General features: G+C 38.6%; 1 pseudogene; it reads right to left on the bottom strand.

Moving 5' to 3' along the window:
• Window positions 1-18,945: 18,945 nt before the first annotated feature.
• Window positions 18,946-22,272, bottom strand: LOC112204004 (annotated as a pseudogene).
• Window positions 22,273-23,412: the final 1,140 nt, after the last annotated feature.

The following is a 23,412-nucleotide window of genomic DNA, read 5'->3' as shown; positions in this document are numbered from 1 at the left end:
GACATGACTGTTTGGGACACCCAAGTCAAAATATGATGCATCGTATCCTCAACTCATCACACGGACACCCCCTTCTGAATAAGGGTCTTGTGTTTAATCACACATTATGCCAAGCTTGCTCGTTAAGAATGTTAAAAACATTATACCATCATATGCAAAGACTAATATATACACCATTTTTTTTTTATGCACAGAATGTAAGGGAAATTTGTGGACCTATCCAACCACCATGTGGACCAGTTAAATATTTCATGGTTTTGGTTGATGAATGGACAAAGTGATCACATATTACACGATTGTCCACAATAAACATTGCTTTTGCTAAACTCTCGCCCAGATCATGAAATTGAGGGCTCACCACTCGAACTATCCCATGAAGTCCATAAGACTTGATAATGTCGGAGAGTTGATATCGAAGTCTTTCGATGATTATTGCATATTCCTTGGGATTGATGCTGAACATATAGTTTCCTATGTTCACACCCAAGATGGTCTTGCAAATAGAATCTTGGTAATGTGCACCAAGCTTCTAGTTTTTCATATCCCTTGGGATTGATGCTGAACATATAGTTTCCTATGTTCACACCCAAGATGGTCTCACAAATAGAATCTTGGTAATGCGTACCAAGCTTCTAGTTTCTGCATGGGGCTATGCAATCTTGCATGCAGCCATGTTGGTCCCGTTGAGGCCCATTGCTACCCAACCTTACTTTGTGTTACAGATGGTGAATGGGTACGAACCTGATGTTTCGCACTTACGTGTATTTGGGTGTTCCAATTGTGCCGCCACAACGTACAAAATTGGGTCATCAACAAAGGATGGGTGTACATGTCGATTATGAGTCCCATCCATTATTTGCTCTTTAGAGCCCTTAGCAGGTGATCTCTTTACTACTAGATTTACTGATTGTCACTTTGATGAGACAGTCTTCCGGCCGTTAGGGAGAGATAAGAACGTCACCGTTCCTGATGAACGACGTGAATTAACATGAAACGTCCCTACTATGTCTCATCTTGATCCCCAAACCACACGAAAAGACTGAAGTGCAGACAATTCTAGATCTATAGAGTATACAATACAATACGCCAGACACATATACCTACTACAAATATGCCTGCAAGGATAGACGTCCCCGTAGGACATGTCATCCCAGATGGACGAGGTACGACCATGGCAGCTAACCAGTCATATGTCCCTGCCCAGAAGTGAGGTAAACCATTAGGTTCGAAGGATTCTTATTCGCAGAAGAGGGTAAACTTGGCACAAACGAATCCTTTTTGACATCGCAATCTCAAAACGATTCATCTCACTAGATAAATCTGGATTATGGGTCTGTCCTAGAAGAGACGATGTTGGAGGACGCTCCAACATTTGAAACCACTCCCGAGAATAGAGAAATCTCGGTAAATTTAGTGAGATTTGGAATCAGAATGAGATTATCATCGATGATATGTTTGTCTTTGCGGTGGCCACTGAAACTATAAGAAGCGATGACCTCGAACCTTGCTTTGTTGATCAATATCAACGAAGAGACGACTGGCCAAAAAGGAAATAAGCAATCTAGGTCAAATTAGATTCCTTGACAAAGAGAAAGGTGTTTAGACCTGTTGTTCCTACACCTCCCCATGTTAAACTTGTAGAACTTAAATGGGTATTTGTAAGAAAGCATAATGAGAACAATGAGATTGTGATACACAAGGCTCATCTAGTGGCGCAAGGATTTTCTCAACGCCCTGTGATTGATTACGAGGAGACGTATTCTCCCGTAATGGACGTCATAACGTTCCGCTACCTTTTCAGATTGGTAGTTTCTGAAAAACTAAATATGCAACTTATGAATGTGGTCATAAGTTATCTCTATGGGGATCATAATACAGAGATATACATCAAAGTTCCTGAAGGACTTATGATACCCAATGCAAATAGTTCTAGACCACGGAACACACTCTCTAATAGCTTTGAGGCGTTCACTTTATGGATTGAAACAATCTAGACGGAGGTGGTATAACTGTCTAAGTGAATATTTGATCAGTATGGGATATGTGAATAATAAACTATGCCCACGCGTGTTTATTAAGGAAACAAGTTTCTAGTTTGAAATTGTGGCGGTCTATGTCAATGACATAAATTTGATTGATACTCCTGAAGAGATCAAGGAAACCGCAAAGCACCTGAAGTTGGAATTTGAGATGAAAGGCCTTGGGAGAATAAATTATTGTCTCGACCTAGAGCTCGAGCACAGTGCAGATGAAATTTTGTTCCATCAATCAAGTCACATCCAGAAATGTTAAGATGCTTTAATGAGGATAAAAGTAAGCACACCCATGGTCGTCTGAAGTCTAGAAAGAACTGTATCGTCCTGCAAAGGATAACGAAGAGATATTGGTGTTAGAAGTCTCATATCTATGTGCAATGAGCGTATTATATATTATACTTGGCTCAATACCCTAGATATGACATCTCATTCGATGGGAACTTGTTATCTCTGGCCAACACGCTGCCACTGAATGGCATAAAGACATTTTTTGCTACCTTAGGGGTACAACAGATATGGGCTTATTCTATCCCTACGCATCAAGGAATGGATCAATCCCCCTTGATTCTCATAATGATGCTCGCCTTGTTGATATGCTAACACGGGCTATCTACTAAACCCCCACAAGGCATATTCCCAAACTGGTTATGTCTTTACCATTGGGAATACTACAATTCATTGGAGGTCTACGAAACAGACCCTTGTTGCCACCTCTTCGAATCATGCTAGGATTCTAACTCTTCATGAAGCAGTACGCGAATGAATATGGCTAAGAGTCGTTACAAAGCATGTTCGAAGCACATGTGGACAACATTCCACCATTGATGAACCGACCATTATCTGCAAGGATAATGCTGCTTATATGAAGCAGATAAAGACAAGTTTCATCAAAGGAGACAACACCAAACATATTGCACGGAAGTTCTTCTTCAATTAGCAATAACAAAAGCATCAGAAGATTGAAGTCAAGTAGATTCGATCTGAAGACTATCGTGCAGACCTCTTTACCAAGTCACTACCAAAGTCTACATTCTAGAAGCATGTACAAGGTATTAGTTTACATAAATTATCTAAATTACCTAACATGTAATTTTCAGGGGAAGTCGAAATCAGGGGGAGTATCCCGAAGCATACCCACTTGACCATCATGTACTCTTTTTGTCCTTCATCCAAGGTATTTTTTCCCACTGAGTTTTGTTACCTGGCAAGGTTTTGATGAGGCACATCTTTGGCATGGTCGCCCCACTTACTGCATCCTGAAGATGCTTTGATTCGACATATATACATTTGCTCATCTTTTTCCTTCGACCATGGGTTTTTCCCATTGGGTTTACCGGGCAAGTTTTTGGTGCAGCAACTCTAAGGCATCCCTTCATAGATATACTACATACTTATGATGTTGATAAGAAGACTTCACCTATCTCTGTTGTGATACGACTACTCCACTTTCACACGTGTTGTGCTCTTTTTCTCCTTCGACCAATGTTGTTTTTTTTCCACAGGGTTTTTATTACTTGGAAAGGTTTTTGACATGGCAACTTAGAAGCGCACAGCAGAGGCAACACTATTGACATGGAATATCCAAGGGGGAGTGTTGTAAATATTAATGTGGCTATTCATGTTATAGCAATTAGTGTTGCATGATTTACACCAATTTAGATTGATTGATAATCAACATAATATAATTAGCAACTGATTGATTTGTAATCAGACAAATAATTGGTGTAATCGTTAATAGTTACCTTTTGTATACCTGAGGTACTCCTATATAAACCTCATGGTGACATGAGTATAAAGAGATCTCATTCTCTGCGTCATTTCTCTCTTCTCTCAAACTCTCTCACTTTATGTTTTACAACAGATAGATAGATATAAGGCTAGACTTATGGCTAAGGGTTTCACACAGAAAGAAGGAGTGGATTACACTGAAACTTTTTCACCAGTGAGTACAAAAGATGCCTTTAGAATTCTGATCGCTCTAGTCGCACATTTTAATTTGGAGCTGCATCAAATGGATGTTAAGACAACTTTTCTAAATGGAGATTTGAATGAGGAAATTTATATGGTTCAGCCAGAGGGTTTTGTGATGAAAGGTAATGAAAACAAGGTCTGCAAACTCAGAAAATCAATTTATGGGTTGAAACAATCTTTTAGACAATGGTATATTAAGTTTGATTCAGTCATTACTAGTTTTGGTTTTTTTTAGAATAAGCTTGATGAGTGCGTATGCATAAAAATATGTGGGAGTAGGTTCATTTTTCTCATTTTATATGTTGATGATATTCTGCTGGCGAGTAGTGACTTGAATATGTTGAAAGAAACAAAAGATTTTCTGTTACCTTATTTGAGATGAAAGATATGGGGGAGGCTACTTATGTCCTTGGTATAGAGATCAAAAGAGACAGAGAAAGAGGTTATCTGGGGTTGTCTCATAAAAACTACATTGCAATAATACTTGAGAGGTTTGAAATGTTGTATTCTAAAGGCGGTGACTCACCAATGTCTAAGGGAGATAGATTGCATGGAAGACAATGTCCTAAAAATCTATTAGAAAAGACTAAGATGGATAAAAGGCCTTATGCTAGGTTGGTGGGTAGTCTGATGTATGCGCAAGTGTGTATAAGGCCTGATATCGCTTTTGCTGTGGGAATGTTGTCTAGATACCAGTCTAATCCTGGACACAAACATTGGATAGTTGGTAAGAATGTGTTAAGATACTTGCAAAGAACAAAAGATAATATGATTGTATATAGAAAACTAGAAAATCAAGAGTTGGAAGTGGTTGGCTATACTGATGAATCTTATAAGGCAGATATTGATGATTTAAAGTCTACTTCAAGCTATATTTTTATGATGGCTGGGGGTGCAGTATCATGGAAAAGTGTAAAACAAACACTGACAGCTACATCAACTATGCAAGCTGAATATATAGCAGTTCATGAGGCAACAGGACAAGCACTGTGGCTAAGAAATTTTCTTTTAGAAATTAAGATTGTGGATTCCATTCAGAGGCCTCTTAGATTGTACTGTGACAATGATGCAGCTGTGTTTTTTGCCAAGAATAACAAAAGTTCCACTACGTCAAGAAATATTAATGTTAAATATTTTGTAGTTAGGGAAAGTATTAAAGATGGTGAGATTGAGGTTGTTAAGATAGGCACTACTTCTCAACTGGCAGACCCATTAACAAAAGCTTTAGCTCTGTCACCTTTCCAACAACATGTAAAGAACATGGGTATTTTAAAAGCTCTTGATCTTTTAGATTAGTGGGAGCTGAGATTTTTCATACTAAGCTGTCTTTTCTCTTCAGTTAACTTGATTTATTATCAGATCATTGATAAACACATTAACATTAAGAAGTTCTAATTGCATAATACATTTTACATACAAGAATTGTCTTCGTCTGCTGCTATTTATCTAAATTTTTATTTAACTCGAGTATATTAAGTAAATAGCAAGTTTATACAATCTTGGTATAAGCTTCGAGAGAGGCAACTATATTGATTCTGATACATCAGCAGAATTCTTAAGTTGGACCATGGAACTCACTTTAGTTTGATTCATTTATTCAGTATTCCATTTTCATGTACAGAGTATAACTACTATGAGTCATAGTTGCTGCAGTGTGATTGGAGAGTGCTTACGTTCTATAAACATATGATTTTATTCAGTATGCTGTAGTTAATTATGACTTGACTTAGTTGAAATAGATTCTGAGATTTTTTCACTTGTCTTTTTTGCACACTTCATTGATTACTATATCTGGTTTACAAAGCATTCTTGTTGTATAGATTATGATAGTCCAAGTGGGAGAATGTAAGAAATTACATATGGACATGTCATAATTTAAGTTAATAACAGAGGATTGGCAGCATTAATTGAAGGACATGAATTCCAAGGAGCATTTAACTTGAATATGGAATTCCCAGGCCTTGGAATTAAGAACCCTTGGTGAAGCTGCAGTCAATAGCTAAATATAGCTATCTTTAGTTTCTAGTTTGAATAATTAGTCTTTCTGTTTTCCCTCCCTCATCCTATAAAAGACAGTTCTCTTTTCAATTGTAATCAGACTTGATCATTATCAGAAATAATATTCAAATTGGAGAAGAAGTTCTTCCCATTTGTATTCAAACTCTTATCTCTTAGGTGGATTCCTAGAGTGGTGAGTTTCGCTCTTATCTTCTTGGTGGATTCCTTGGAGTGGCGAGCAAAATCTAACAAAAACTCATCTCTTAGAGAGCTGAGTTCTTCCGCTGTGATTTTCCTGCATCAGTTTGGTATCAGAGCAAAACCTACAACACCTTTTCGTGATGGCTGGTCATGGACGAGGCCGACGTGGGGGATGTGGTGAAGTGTCTCTGACTCAAGAAAGAGACCTTCGTGATGTTGAAATAGTTGAACTTCGAAGGCAAGTACAACAAATTCTGGAACGTCTACTTTGAAGTTGTAACCTCGCTGTTGGAATTCATTGTTTCTTTCACGATGCCGAGGTCGCTCCTCTTCACTGGAATGATGATAAAATGGATTTGTATTGTCACCAACAGAGGATTCTTTTGAAGAATCTTGCTCCCGAGTATCAAATCGTGCAAGTTGCTCTTGCAGTTGTTGTACTTGCCTTCGAAGTTCAACTATTTCAACATCACGAACGTCTCTTTCTCGAGTCAGAGACACTTCACGATGTCCCCCAAGTCGGCCTCGTCCATGACCAGCCATCACGAAAAGATGCTGTAGGTTTTGCTCTAATACCAAATGGATGCAGGAAAATCACAGTGGAAGAATTCAGCTCTCTAAAAGATGAGTTTTTGTTAGATTTGCTCGCCACTCTAAGGAATCCACCAAGAAGATAAGGGCGAAACTCACCACTCTAGGAATCCACCTAAGAGATAAGAGTTTGAATACAAATGGGAAGAACTTCTTCTCCAATTTGAATATTATTTCTGATAATGATCAAGTCTGATTACAATTGAAAAGAGAACTGTCTTTTATAGGATGAGGGAGGGAAAATAGAAAGACTAATTATTCAAACTAGAAACTAAAGATAGCTATATTTAGCTATTGACTGCAGCTTCACCAAGGGTTCTTAATTCCAAGGCCTGGGAATTCCATATTCAAATTAAATGCTCCTTGGAATTCATGTCCTTCAATTAATGCTGCCAATCCTCTGTTACGTCCAGGTTCAGAGTCATCCTTGGTATCATTCCTTCTGCTGCTGCGCGTGAACTAGTCCCTGAGTTCTCTTCACAACTGTTCTCATAGTACAGCGCAATATCTGCAACGTTAAAAGTTGCTTGGGCACCATAATTTCCAGGGAGTTCAATCTTATAGGCATTGTTGTTGATGCGCTGGAGTACTTTAAAAGGACCTTCTGATTTAGGCTTCAGCTTCCCATGCCTTCCCCTAGCAAATCTTTCTTTGCGAAGATGAATCCACACTAAGTCTCCTTCTTTGAAATCAGCTGGCTTTCTGTGTTTGTCGGCTAGTTCTTCAAGAAATGTTGAACTTGAAAGTAGGTTGTTGTTTCTATTCTTTGTCTTCGTAAAATCAACTTCTTTTGCAACTTCAGATTTCTTAGCCGCCTCTGTTCCTTTTGCAGGCTCCAGTTCCTTCGCAGGGGTAAGAATAATCTTTGCACCATCCTTCTCAAAAGTGTAGGTATTTTTGTACCCATCATGAATAACCTTCCTCTCATATTTCCATGGTCTTCCGAGCAATAGATGACACGCATCCATGGGAATAACATCACACCAAACTTCATCTTTATAAATTGGACCAATTGAAAACTGAATTAAGCACCTTTTGTCAACTTGTACCTCATTTCCTTTACGCAGCCAGGAAAGCTTGTAAGGTTGTGGATGCTTCTCGGTGCTGAGACATAATTTCTCCACCATGGTAGTAGCAACAACATTTTTTGCAGCTCCCTCCATCAATGATAACTTCAAAAACCTTACCATGAGCAGTGCATTTGGTATGAAAAAGGCTATTTCGCTGCGACTGGTCTTCCTCTGCAAAGGCAGTGTTGAGGGTGCGACGAACTACCAAACTTGCTCCTTGATCTCCATAAGTGATTTCTTCATCAAAATGGGGTCCATCGTTTCCGGAAAGACCTTCTTCGGAATTTTCCACAACTTCTTCCACAAGAGATACAATTTTTCGATTAGGACAGTCTGAAGCAATATGTCCCAACCCTTAACATTTGAAACAACGAACTGCAGTTTAGCGGCTGGTACTGGCAGTTGGGTCGGGATTGCGAGAGGACTTTGGAACCGCCTCTAGCTTAGAACTAGATCTCGCAGCTGAAGCATTCTTCTCAGTTCTTGCAAATTTATTGGGGCCCTGTTTATTCCATATTTGATTTCCATTGCCTCAGTTCTCCCTTAGTTGTTTCTCAACCTTTAAAGAAAGTTTCACCACGTCATTGAAAGACCAGTACTGCTGCAATTGGACAATGTTGGAGATTTCCTTTCGCAGCCCAGCAAGATAACGAGCAATGGTCTGCTCCTCTGGCTCATCAATATCACATATCATTTTGAGATTTTCAAACTTCTCAGTGAACTCTTCCACGGACAGGTTTCTCTGTTTAAACCCTTGAAAGTCGAGGAAAGAATGTAGCAGATAGTTTTGGGGCAGAAATTTCTTCTTCAACTCTTTCTTCATTTTGCTCCAGGTTCAGATTTTGCTTTTGCCTTCACGAGCCCTTTGCTTCTTCAAGTGTTCCCACCAATTTGAAGCATGCTTGGTAAGATTTATGGCCACTAGCTTCACCTTTCCTTCCTCAGCAATATCTTAGTAATCAAAAACTCTTTCCACCGTTCGGAGCCAAATGTTAAACTCTTCAGCATGAAACTTACCACCAAATTCTAGAACGTCTACTTTGAAGTTGTAACCTCGCTGCTGGAATTCATTGTTTCTTTCACTATGCCGAGGTCACTTCTCATCACTGGAATGATGGTAAAATGGATTTGTATTGTCACCATCAGAGGATTCTTTTGAAGAATCTTGCTCCCGAGTATCAAATCGTGCAAGTTGCTCTTGCAGTTGTTGTACTTGCCTTCGAAGTTCAACTGTTTCAACATCACGAAGGTCTCTTTCTCGAGTTGGAGACACTTCATCACGTACCCCATGTCGGCCTCGTCCATGACCAGCCATCATGAAAAGGTGTTGTAGGTTTTTCTCTAATACCAAACTGATGCAGGAAAATCACAGCGGAAGAACTCAGCTCTCTAAGAGATGAGTTTTTGTTAGATTTTGCTCGCCACTCCAAGGAATCCACCAAGAAGATAAGAGTGAAACTCGCCACTCTAGGAATCTACCTAAGAGATAAGAATTTGAATACAAATGGGAAGAACTTCTTGTCACGCCCCTGATTTTTAACACAAATAAAAATCTATATATAATCTCATAATTATACATGCGCGATCGTTCAGCCATCAATAAAAAATACATGGAGACATCTTCCCTTTACAGCAAGTACATATTGATGCCCTGAACCCACAATTTCAAATATTGACCTGCTCCACAGAGTCATATATTACAAAACTTACGAACTAAATTGTCATCACAAAATAAAACGTAAATGTTCCTCAGAGCTTACTACATAGCGGAAGTCATAACAATGGCAAACCCAACAAAATCTGCTTCCTACCCGTTCTGCTGCCAACAACCTACCTCAGCTCAGCCACGATTACCCTGACCTGCAGGATTAACCCCTACACCATAGAATGGTGCACCGGGTTTCCACACAACAAAACCCGGTAAGCTTATGAAAGCTCGTATGAGTAACTCATGAACATCAATCGACAACTCACACTCATTAGCTTAAGGAAACCATGCAACCATGATTCCTTCTAGCATTACATATCATTTCCGCCGAAAGGACAACATAAGTCACCGCTGTGAAAATGTTCTATTTGCTAACTTAACCATCAAGAAGCAATTCAAGTCACATCTAGACAATAAAAGAAGAATACTCTCAGAACTCTCCTTTAACTACATACTTATGAGTCTCTAGCAACCTCGACCGTTACCCCCATAAGCTATAATGGCAAACATCCTCTAGCTTTACTGAAATCGTAACCACGCCTCCGGCCACGAATGTGATTACCTATTTCCTGCCTTGGTCACCATCTGCAACCTATCACCATCTGTGACATGTGATGTTCAGACCCTGTCTGGTCTTAGAATCAACATTAAAGTCACCATCTGCGACCTGTCACCATCTGTGACATGTGATGTTTAGACCCCGTCTGGTCTTAGAATCAACATTAAGGTCACCATCTGCAACCTGTCACCATTTGTGACATAAGATCTTCGGACCCCGTCTGGTTATAAAATCAAACATCAAGGTCACCATCTGTGACATATAATCTTCTTAGACCCTGTCTGGTCTTAAGGTCAACATTAAGTAAGTCGCACCCGACCTAAAAACGTTACAAACACCTAGTTTCGGCTTTCCCAATCCCTGCTCACCATCTGTGGCCCTTGATACAAAGACCAATACATCTAAAATGAGTCACGCTTGACTCAAAAATGTAACATCAAGCTCAATACTTTTCAAACAATAGAAAACATCTTTTTCCACAATATTATTTCTTGAAAAGTCACATTCAACAATAATATGAACACCATCATGCATATACATCACAATCATCCACAAGGATATATATATTTCACGTAAGGGAAAATTTCACAAACAGTACACCAAATAAAGGCCACTAATAATTTTTATACATAAACTTCGAAACCGATCATTTTTGTACATGAAATCTGAAACCCGACCCACTATCCATACACGACGTTAATGACGCCGTGAGAACCTCTGCCACCTGGCATAATTTGAGGGGTAAATTGGTCTCTCCCTCTCTCTTGCTCTGGCCACCCATATATATATATATATATATATATATATCTCTCACTCACCCATATCTTAAGCTATCCGCCTTTTCCTCCACCTACCACAACTACGTCTCCACCATCTGCTCTACCGTCGATGTCATCCCTGTCTCAGTCGAGTGCAGCCTCTTCCCGACCTGGCCCATACCCACTTGCTACGAGGACTCCTGGGCCTCTCTCCAATGGGTCGCCACCCATGCGAACGGAACCAGGTCGGATCAATGGCTAAACGAGTACGCCGACTTGAACCACATCTTCGTCGGCGGCTATAGCACGGGAGGGACCGACAATGAGATGTGGCTTTACATAACAAGGAGAATGGAGGGTTGCGGGATAGGAGGTCGGTTCAAGTGTGAGAAGGTGTTGGTGTTTGGTGGCGGAGAAAGACCATTTGAATGGAGTGGGGAGGAGATATGTGGAGGAGCTAAAGAAGAGTGGTGGAAGAGTCGGGGATTGGGGGCTTAGGGTTGTGAGGAGCGGAAGAGGCGGTGGTTTAGGGGTTTTGAGAGTTCTGGGTGTACTAAACTTGGAAGGCTGAGGCTGAGCTTTCGAGTTCGATTTCTGAGATGAAGCGGTGGAAGAAGAAGAATAGGATTTCTTTCTAGGAGCCACGAATTGGAAGCAGGATTTGAAAGGTGGAAACCCTAATTACACCCCCAAATTTGAAGTGGATTAGAAGAGATGAGATTAGGGAAAGAAGGAGAGAGATTGATGAGTCTTGTTCGAATGAACTGGAATGGGTTGTGGTGGAATTAGAAGTGGGATTGAGTTTGATGCGTGTGGATTTGGAAGGTGGAGGAGATGCGGTGGTTGCCGAAGAGTTTTCTGGGTTTGGGTGTGTGGAGAGAGAGAGAGAGAGTCAGAGAGAGAAGATCATTTTTCTTCTTTTTTTTGTTTTTTTTTACCAAAAAGAAGAGTTAGAGTGAGAGTACTAAATTACCCCTTGATAAATGAAAAATGACATAGAGTTAACGGCGTCATTAACGTCGTGTATGGATAGCGGGTCGGATTTCAGATTTCATGTACCAAAATGATCGGTTTAGAAGTTTATGTATAAAAATTATTAGTGGCCTTTATTTGGTGTACTGTTTGTGAAATTTTCCCTTCACGTAAATATATATATACGTAGTCATTCGCTTAGGAATGCCTACTAATACCAACTATAGTTTGCAGTTAAATAAATAACGCCAAAACAATAATGGTAATTCCGTTCGTAAATGAACCTTGTGAGATTACTCACCTCGAAACTCCCGCTGCGTCTTCAATATAACACAAAGCCGCCAATCCACAAAATAACTGTCCAATGTACTTCGTCAAGTACCTAATCACATATGGTTCCAACTTAGTAACGATTCACATTTGATTTAAGTTTGAAACCCCTGTTTTGAACTAAAATCCCCAAAGTGGCTCCAATTGAGGCAAGACCACATCCGTGACCTCCCAAAGTCTCCGGAAAACTTTCACGATCGATATGTGACGCAGTCGGATTGATAACTAGGTTTACCAGCAATAAACCTAACAAAAGGGTTCTGGAGTCCACCAGAGATAAAAGAGAAAACTCTCAGTTTTGATTGATAATATGATAAAAGATAGTTCTGCAGCCATTTAAGGTTGCTTATATATGGGAAAAGAAACCCTAGGGCAACTAACAATGAAACCCTAAAGTCCACGGATTAAAACAAAACAAATCCAAAATAAACTAGAAAACCTAAAATAAAAAGAATGTAAAACTAGCCTAAAAATATTAAATCACGAATCGGATAATTAAGACGATACATTTTGGCCTAAATCTGATAGGGCTCACTAAACTGAGTCTTGAAGATTTCGTCGTTCCCATTCTGGAATGGTATCATGCATCTCAAACGAACATTTTGGCCAAAAGTTGATCAAATCTGATTGTGTGAATCAAAACCTGTCTTTTTGTACGAGTAACCCGAAAAGTCCAAAACTAAATCTTCTTGAATATTCCAGCAGCTAGTAATCTCATTACACGTGAGTTACCTATTTTCCAATCACTCTTCTTGATTCTCCGCCGCTTCTTTACTTTTATAGTTTTTCGGCTAAACTGGGTCCATTCTCATCCTACATCATTGTCCTCCACTATGAAAGAACTCGCCCTCAAGTTCCTCTTGAATAAATGACAAGAATAGGTAGACAAAAGACCTGAGAAAAAAATATACAATTGCACCTATAGATTATTGGCCTGATCCTCTGCAAATTTTGATGGCACAATCATGAAGCCAACACCATAGATGAGTCTGTCATATGAAATTTGGCTGTCATAGGCAACCTTAGTAGATTCTTCTCGGATCTTAAAGTTGCATTCTTGAATGACATCGGGTTCTGAATGGTTTATTTCAAGCTCCAAGACTTCTTCATTATTAATAATGATGTCTACATAAGCAATTTCATCTTTAACCTCTTCTTGGTCTTCATCCATGAATTCTTGTGGAGTTTCTTCCATTAGAAATTTTTCTGGCTTTTCTTCAATTAAACTATTAATCTCAACAGGCAAAGAAAACTCCTTGGACTTTAACTTATTCTCAAAAACCTTAGGAGGGTAATTCTTGATTGAAAAATCTCTAGGCAAAAATTTTTCGTTAAGAAGACCTTTCATCTTTCTCCATGTTCGAACACGCTCTTTTCCTTGCCTCTGATGAGAACTCTGCAATCACCAATAAGCAGCATCTTTTTTCAGCTTCCGAGAAACCATCTTAGCTTGCTTGTATTTTGGAACCTCTATGATCTCAAAGAATCTATCCACTTCAACCTGCCAATCCAGAAAATCCTCCATGCTCATGTGACCAGAAAAGTAAGGAATATCAGCCTTGGTTATGAGATCCTCGGAATCATAATTAATATCACCTCCACCACCACGTGGAACTCTAACTCGTTGGCCTCCTTCCCCGCCTCTATTCCAATTATTGTTGTTGTTGTTGTTGTTGTTGTTCCTCTCACCCAACAATCCACGAATTTCTCCAATCTGATTATTCATGGAATTGATGGCAGCGGTAAACACTGTTGTAAGAGCTTCAATATCTGATTTCGTAACTTTACCCATTGCTACTAAGGCAAATAAAAGAGACAGGGAAGACCTGCTTTGATACCACCTGACGTAGTCGGATTGATAACTAGGTTTACCAGCAATAAACCTAACAAAAGGGTTCTGGAGTCCACCAGAGATAAAAGAGAAAACTCTCAATTTTGATTGATAATATGATAAAAGATAGTTCTGCAGCCATTTAAGGTTACTTATATATAGGAAAAGAAACCCTAGGGCAACTAACAATGAAACCCTAAAGCCCATGGATTAAAACAAAACAAATCTAAAATAAACTAGAAAACCTAAAATAAAAAGAATGCAAAACTAGCCTAAAAATATTAAATCACGAATCGGATAATTAAGACGATACATTTTGGCCTAAATCTGATAGGGCTCACTAAACTGAGTCTTGAAGATTTCGTCGTTCCCATTCTGGAATGGTATCATGCGTCTCAAACGGACATTCTGGCCAAAAGTTGATCAAATCTGATTGTGTGAATCAAAACCTGTCTTTTTGTACGAGTAACCCGAAAAGTCCAAAACCAAATCTTCTTGAATATTCCAGCGGCTAGTAATCTCATTACACGTGAGTTACCTATTTTCCAATCACTCTTCTTGATTCTCCGCCGCTTCTTTACTTTTATAGTTTTTCGGCTAAACTGGGTTCATTCTCGTCCTACATCAATATGTCCAAACCATAAGTCGATCGGAACTCGAATCCTCACGGATCGAATAAATCGATCGGTATGATACTGTAAAAATCATAACAATTCCATACGAACTCCAAAATTTGCATATTATATATTGAAACGCTCGTATCAACGAGTAGAACATATATAATACCAAAAATAGTTCCCTACATGGCCGGAAAGCTACCAGAACGCCATCACAGGCGGTGGTGCACCGCCGCCGGCCAAAACTCAATATTTCACAAAACTCCCAACATCAAAGCTGTTCATCTACGCATTCTTGTGAATTTTCAAAACTAGCTCAAAGTCAGAAAACAAGCATAATGGGTCGAAAACTACCTCACAAGTTTTGGATTTTTGCTCAAACTGAGTTGAACCGATTTCCACGTAAATCGATCAAAACAAACACCATAGATCGATCAGGGAGCCTTCTCTGAACTCAACCAAGGAAGCATGAAGCCACGAATTCGCCGGAGTTGCGTTTTCCGGTCGGGTCCGAAAACACCAACTGCGCCGTACACGGTGGTTATCGCTGCTAGATGATGCCACAGAGACAAACCAGCTGACCAAGTTTCACAGCCAGAGATCACCGGAGCTGCGAGTTCCGGCCGGGTCCGATCTCCGGGTTCGGGTCGGGTTAGACGGAAAGTTTTGTTTCTAAAGGAGTCGACCGAGAGAGAAAAGAGAGAGAAAAGCCTGGTTCGGAAAAGGAAATGAAAATTATGAAGATATTTTCTGATTTTCTCTATTTATACTAAAACGGAAACTTCTTCTGATAGCCATAACTTTCTCATACGAACTCCGATTGACACGAACCACATATCCACGAACTCGTATCGACGCGCTCTACAACTTTCGTGAAGGAATTTTTCTGAGAATCCCAACGTATAAAAAGTCAAACTTCACACGACCCCCTAGACTGTGAAATTCAAATAATTACACGTACGAAAACCATTACACTTCACAAACAACCTACGAATAAAGTGCAATAACAATTATTCGTACAACTGGTCCATTATTAATTACCAAAATTAAATAACAAAAATCCAGGTCATCACACTTCTTCTCCAATTTGAATATTATTTCTGATAATGATCAAGTCTGATTACAATTGAAAAGAGAACTGTCTTTTATAGGATGCGGGAGGGAAAACAGAAAGACTAATTATTCAAACTAGAAACTAAAGATAGCTATATTTAGCTATTGACTGCAGCTTCACCAAGGGTTCTTAATTCCAAGGCCTGGGACTTCCATATTCAAGTTAAATGCTCCTTGGAATTCATGTCCTTCAATTAATGCTGCCAATCCTCTATTACGTCCAGGTTCAGAGTCATCCTCGGTATTAGTTAATATGCAACAACTTAGCTTTGCTACTAGCAGAATAAGTAATTGATAAGTGAATGATGTCTCTAATCCTTATGACCTATAACAATATGAATCAATATTGTATAAGGTTTCGGAGATCTATCTTAAGATTGAATCCATAATGTACATGACTTAAGTTTACTTTTGGTATGTGGTTTAGGACTTAGTATCTTTTATGGGAGGAGCTAAGTTCGATTCCTATAAATATAGACATAGGGTCCCTGCTCTATTAATCATAAGCTATTAATCAACTCAGCCCCATCAGTGAGTTTAGCATCAAGGATTGATCAGAGGAGAAGATTCACAATGCTTAAGTATTGTTTGTAATGCGAATGTATTCTTATATTTGATCACAACTAAATTTATACTTTACATGGAGTTCAAGCATGCCCTACAGAGATCCCATTCCGCGCTATACTCAACCTGAAAGCCTTTTCTCAAAACCTTTTCCACTTCTGCCGTTGCATTCTGAGGCATAGCATTAAAGGCGTCCCGACAAATGGGAACACGGATTTTGGTAGAACATGATCTATTCGGAAGATCAACCCCGGAAATTGACTCATCTACGTAGTATGCAAGATCTCTATCGGCGGCCGTGCCGTCAATTTTGCATGTAAAATTGTTCATGGCCGATTCATTTAGGGGGAGGCAGCCGTAGAACAGAGTGCGGTTACGAACAGCTTGGACATAAGAGAAACGGTTGTAGTCGAGAGTGGTGTTGACGAGGAGGTCAGTAGAGGTCGGAGCGAGCAATTGTCATGGTGTGAAGAAGCTCTTGGCTGTTGATGTTGGACACATGGAAATCAAGGTCCTTGATTTTTATGCGAGGGAGTTTATCTTCTTCTTGGCAGTTGCAGAGCTCGAAGCCTAAGCGACCACAGTATTGAGGACGATCATAACCTCCCCAGAAAGGGTAGCATATGTTTGAGGTTACCACAGCTGTAGGGTTGCTTGCACCATGTGTATTGGGAATATTCTTTGCAGTGAAGAGATGGGAACATGAACAAGTAAAAGACGAAGTGGAAGGGGGCTCTTCGGAAGAGATTGTTTAAGCATAGTCATTGGTAGAAGATACTGGAGAGATGGTATATGTTTGATCAGTGAACGATATTGTTGATAAGAAAGGGATCAAATATATGCTCTTCTGTATTGTGAATTCATTATACCTACAGCTTTTAGAAACCAAATTAGAGATTGTATAAAGACAAAAGGCAGTGTGGACTAAGACCAACTAATTAAACACAGTTCTTGGAAATTTCCTCAAAGGAATTGAAGTTTCATAATGATATAGTCGCAGAAAAACTACAAAGACTTGGACTGATGCTAGATCAGTCCGGAAAACTACTTGTATGTCAGCTTCAGTTGCACTATCAGAATCAAGTCAGTGGTTTTATCTTTACTCGGTTGGTACTAATTGAGTTTCTTTCCCTTGAGTTTCTTTCCCTTATGTTGCTTATGTTCTGACTTCTGACTTACTGAGGAAGGAACAAATTTACTTGTAAACTGAATAACAAATCAAACCAGAACTAAGATGGAGTGCATATTCAAAGGATTTTACCTCTGAGTCAGAGATCGAACAAGTGATTGTACAAATTTTTTGACAGTTCTGGTTTGCTGGTTTGAGATCTAGCTACCTCTAAATACAATTTACGCATGTAATGTTCCTTTCTTAAGTTCTTCAAGCTTAAGCATTAACACTAGCACCTGACTCAGAAAACAAAGTCAAGGACTGGCTCATACTGATATGTATCATACAATTCATAAAAATCTGGTGGCAAAAATACAAGATTACACAAAATGAGTACCTATTCATATTAGAAGTAAGCAAAGTATGCATCTTTAGCCAGAGAATCCTACCAGAAGAACACTTTTCCTAGCCAATCAAATTGACTTTTGGTGGTCGTAATGTTATTTAGTGTCCTGGGCGCCGCTGAAGATTTGTAATTTTCTTTTGCCTCGCCTATGGCTCATCGGAATGTGGTGGCCAACAACGTTATTTTGCCTAAATGTTATTTTCCGTAGCCCAATACTGAGAATCGTCCTGGTGTTTTTATCCTTCATCAAAGGAAACCCTGTTTTGAAAGGAAAGGACTATTCCTATTGTGGTTAATTCCCCTGAATGTAAAGAGTGAAAGCTTCAAGTACTTTACCTAACAGACACTTTTTAAAACAAACCCACAATATTAGGACTCATAGAAAAAACCATAAGGGATTACATATATTAAAGGAATCAGATCTCTTCTGAATCTATAAGAGTAACAACTCAGAACACTTGTAAAACTAGACACATGTTCTTGTAAACTACATTTCCTAAAGGTAGACAACCAGAACAGAACCTACAAAACAGACTACAGACTACATTGCAATGTTTAACATTCTCTCGTTTAGAACACAGTTAACTACAAGCAGTATCTTCGAAGTAGACTATAGTACAGTTGAAGGCTTCGACTTTTGTTAAGCTTTAAGAAGTGCAGAACTTAGATGCAGTGATTGTTACAGCAAACTGAAGTTACAACCCATCTCCATCACTTCTTATTGAAGTAACCACGCCGGTTGAACTACAATTGAAGTAAAAAAGTACATACAACGGAAACCAATTCAGGAAAATTCTAATTATCCTGATATCCTATAATCAATATCTTCAATGCGAAAGTTTACAGAATGCAGTATACAGTGATGAAGGTTCTGATATCTTGTATATTAAGATGTATTTGAATTATGTATCTACATTAGCAAACGATGCTTATAGATTTTGTTTTTGGTAAATTGCTGTACCACACACATGAACATCAAAAGTGCAAGACAGGATAGAGCTCTGGTCATCAGGAAAAATGTGAAGGGAAAAGATTTCTCGAACAATCTTGTAAAACAAGGTATTGAACAATCGAAGACGTATACATCATCAATTAATCGAGAAAAGATACTATGATAAGTTGGAAGATTCAGGTGATGTTCTTACAGGAGTAGATAGGACAGGTTTTGCTGGTATTTGCAAAGCTTCAGCTCTTCCTTCCAACATTTCAACCACTTTACTCATGGATGGTCTATCTGATGGCTTTGTCTGTATGCATCACAATCCCACTAAGATTCATCTTCCTTGCGAGTTCCTTTTCCTCTTCGGTCACGGCACTGAGCAATCCAAAATTGCTGCCCTGTTCAATATGCTCATAAACCCAATATGGAAAATAAATTTCACTGGTGTGGGTCACTCGAGAATCAACGTTCTTTCTTCCTCCAACCATCTCCAGAATCATCATTCCATAACTATAGACATCTGACTTCGCAGATACTCCTCAAAATTTTCTCAAAAAATTTCTGGAGCTATGTACCCAATTGTCCCTCTAGCATGTGACATTGATATAATACTCTCCTACTCTCCCTCCTCGTACAATGTTTAGAAAGACCAAAGTCAGAAATCTTTGGGCAAAATTTTTCATCCATAAGGATATTATGTGGTTTTATGTCAAAGTGCAGGATTCGTGTGTTGCACACACGGTCCAAGTAATCAAGCCCTCGAGTTATCCGGTGGCAATTTGAAAGAGTCTTTCCAATTCCAAGTATGGAGTAGTTTCCAAAGGATTACTGTCTCTGTATATGAACTTCTCAAGTGATCCATTGGGTATGAACTCATACATGAGCGCTTTTTTCTTACTTCAAAGCAATACCCCACAAGAGTGACAGCATTAACATGGGAAGTTCTCCTAATGCTTGCAGCCACATTAACAAAGTCCTCTCCATTTCCTCTGGATTCTTTAAGAACCTTCACAGCCACACGACAACCATTCAATAGCTTACCTTCGTACACATCACCATAACCACCTTGACCCAGTTTATCTTTAAATGAGTTGGTCATTTTCCTTACATCTGAAAATTTGTATCTTTTTACTGCTAGAGGTCCAATGTTCTGAATGAAGGCCTCGGCATCTTCATTGTCATTTTCCCTAATCAGTGAAATCCCAGGGTAGAGAATAACAAACACTAAGATACCAGTTCCTGCAATAGTAGCAACTGGCAGCAGAAAAATGAAATGTTTCAGGCATTAATGGTGATTCGTACGTTGAACAATTTCATGCATTTTCAAGAAAGAAAGAAGTTGCAAACTTGCAATTGATAATTAGATGAGCTTGTAAAATTCTAAACAGCTGAAGTAAAAGGGGATTGCTGATATTACCTACGCATGACAACCTTCAATCTCCAGTTGAACTTAGTGTCTGCAAAAAGTTAGCAATCAAAGAAGCAGCATTCGTAGAGTATATAGGTATACAAACCTTAAATAAAAGTACTGAATATAAGCCTTGAAGATATCCACATATGACCCATAATTGAGCCTCAGGAACTGAACCTATAACCATGTATGTGATGCTCATTTTTCTAATTGATACCGTACCTTGACCAATTGGGACTGTAAGTGGTAAAGCCTGGTTTGAGAAACGTTGAAGATCATAGGATATGTAAGGTCCATTTGTCAATCTAGCAGGTCTGAATAACATACAAAAGTATAAACATGGTTAGAAACAATTTTAAAGAGAGCTATTCACCAAGCTGAAAGCTGTCATATTTTAGAATATTCTCCCAATTTTCTTGTACTTTAGAACACAAATAATATTGATAATATTAGGGAAAAAAAAAATTATTGAAGAGAAATAAGAAAGTGAAAATCCACTGAAATAATTGGATGTGCAGATGCATGAACATCTTTATATTGCTCAACAGCTTTATATTGCTCTAAATCCCATTCATTGTTCTTAGCAAATCCTCATAATTACAATTTTCTTTTAGCTTGTTAGTGGTTGGGTTATCTCACAAACAATTAGCATGTTTTCATTCCTTTAGCATTTTTAATTCATGTATGACAGTTATTGGCCTATGAGCAAACCATATGAACACAGATACATAAATAGAGTTGTAAATTTCCTTCAAATATCCGAGTGGGATGTCTGTGGATATTCATAAACTTAGCTAGGATTTAGATCCCCAACCAAATAGTTCCCTTGATGAATAAAGATGAACAGAAGTTACACATTTTGCTTGTTTGCTTCTCCCCTTAATCAGATCCTTTTTGCCTTGTTCTAGAAGAGTCGAGTAAAGAAGTCTACAATACCAGGTAAGTGTGTTTTGTCAGTGTAGAGTGGACTATAAGGGCATGCCTAGGTACCTCCCGAGATTATTAGTGAGGCACAACAACATATATACTACTCATATTGTCAGCCAGTACTTAAGGTCTGGAAGTATTAGAACAATATAAGAGAAATTTAGAGTAGCTAACCTCTTGATCGAGTAGATAAGTTACTAAACAAGTGGAGGCATTTCTTCAACACTCGAGCTTGAGTGCAGGAAGCTTCAGAACCAAGATAATTTATTTGGCTCAATGAGCTAAATGATACTTACACTAGCTACAAATACTGCACTCAAGGTATACTTTAGTTAATAGAAAAAAAAGTAATAATAAAAGATCCATGCATGCTAAGTTTCATTGGCTGCTCCTTATTTTGCCACTCTTATATCGATCGGCTGGTTTTAAGATTCTAAATAAATTAAGGATCATTCAAGTAATTAGTCAAGTACTGGTGGATCTTATTACTCTTTTATCATTGCTTCTAGTACTGAATCAACCAAGGCCATACATGCAACAAGGAACCAACAATAAATACTAAAATGATTCTTGCATAAGGTGATATAACCAGATGTCTACAGATAATCAGATTGTAATTAAGTATATGGAATCTTAGTGTGCATTTTTACAGCATACTTATTAGCTGTATTACTGAGAGGTATATTTAAAAGACTGTATGCTTAAATTAAACAGAGAAGACTAGAAACATGTCATAATTTGATATAATAAACCAGCTAACTGTTTCAAGCAATCATGATTTCTATACAGCGTACTTAGCATCCAGCTTCTTCAAACCACCTAAACGGAAAACAAACAGAGAGTATGGATAACATGAAATACAGAATTTCTACTTCAGGTGCTTGTCTCTTCACCATCTTCATCATTCTTGGAGCACGTAGCTTAAACCTTCAATCCAAGTGGCAAGATAATTGGCAAAAAGCCTCCTCCAGGACAAAATCTTACCCAGAGAATCAGTCTGACTGATGCAAAAAAGGAAATCTTTAAACCACTCATAAATGTTCAACATAAGTGTAGCATACAAAGGCAAGTGATCTTCGAGAAAGGTGGTGATGGTGGTGCACCATCCAAACGTGACTACATTACCATATATGGTAATGGGAGGAGCATGAAATCCATGGTTGTTGATGACTGTGACTCAACAATGGGATGTGACGCTGATCAAAATTTTCAGCCTCCGTGCCCTAAGAACATCGTTGATGCATCTGAAGCTGTTTAGAAGGCCTTGGGTGTGAAACAGATAAGTGACGGGGGTGAAATGAAGATATTCTGGTCTGATGCCTCATGCCTGATTGAGTGAAGATTCAGAGTAATAAAATAAAATATAAAATAAAAAGCAATCTCTAGTTGCTACTTGATCAATGCAGATGATATTCGAGGGGGTAACACCGTAATATAATGAATGAATGGCTGGTAAGCAAAAACTCACTGGAGTAATGAAGATTAAAACTTCAATCCAATGATTTTACAAGCATGGTGCTTGCATGCTAACGGGAAAAAAGAAGCGCCAATCAGCAAAAGTGTTATTATATTGACAATCTGAATTCCAAGGATTCTTTTCCAATTAAGCCTGGTTAAGCTCATTTTGCATCTTTATAAATCCAAGATTTTTAGACCGTCTTCAGAGTCTGAAGGATCTTTCTACTGTTGTAATCAACTAAGATCACCTAATGTAGATGCAAATAGAGAACTAAACAAAATAAATAAAGATGGTGCTACTATCAAGAGTCCTTAGCAGCTGTTTTATTTATTTAATTTTTTTTTTTTGAAGGGGTCCTTAGCAGCTTATTTAGAGTACATACCTTTGTTATTGTCTTCACATTATACATTATGTATGAAAATTTTTTATTCCTTAGACCTAACTATTGTATTACACCTAAATATTGTATTGCAAAGCTCCTTTCTACAAAATTTCTATGTTGGTTAAAAAAGATGACTACTAATTCACCAGTTGTTGTGTCTGGCAATCCGTTGTAAGCTTGAGAATTCATTACTGAATACGAATTACATGATAGTTAATTTTCATTTGTTTACAGAATACAAAACCTCAAACACTTGCTAATGATGCAGCAGAGCTATCGGGAATGACTGATGAAATTAAGACAGTCCATGATGAAAGCTGTCTAGCTTATTTCTATATATGATAGAAATTGTGATGTGTCTATCCTTGGAGCCTTTTGGTTTTGCTTCTGGTGTATGTTTTGGGTTGCTATGGACAAGCGGACGGTAGAGATCTTCAAGTAGAAGGTGACTCGATCA

Source organism: Rosa chinensis, chromosome 5, assembly GCF_002994745.2.
Source record: "Rosa chinensis cultivar Old Blush chromosome 5, RchiOBHm-V2, whole genome shotgun sequence".
Classification (NCBI taxonomy): domain Eukaryota; kingdom Viridiplantae; phylum Streptophyta; class Magnoliopsida; order Rosales; family Rosaceae; genus Rosa; species Rosa chinensis.
The sequence above is the reverse complement of the archived record's forward strand: the minus strand, read 5'-3'. Positions and strand labels throughout refer to the sequence as shown.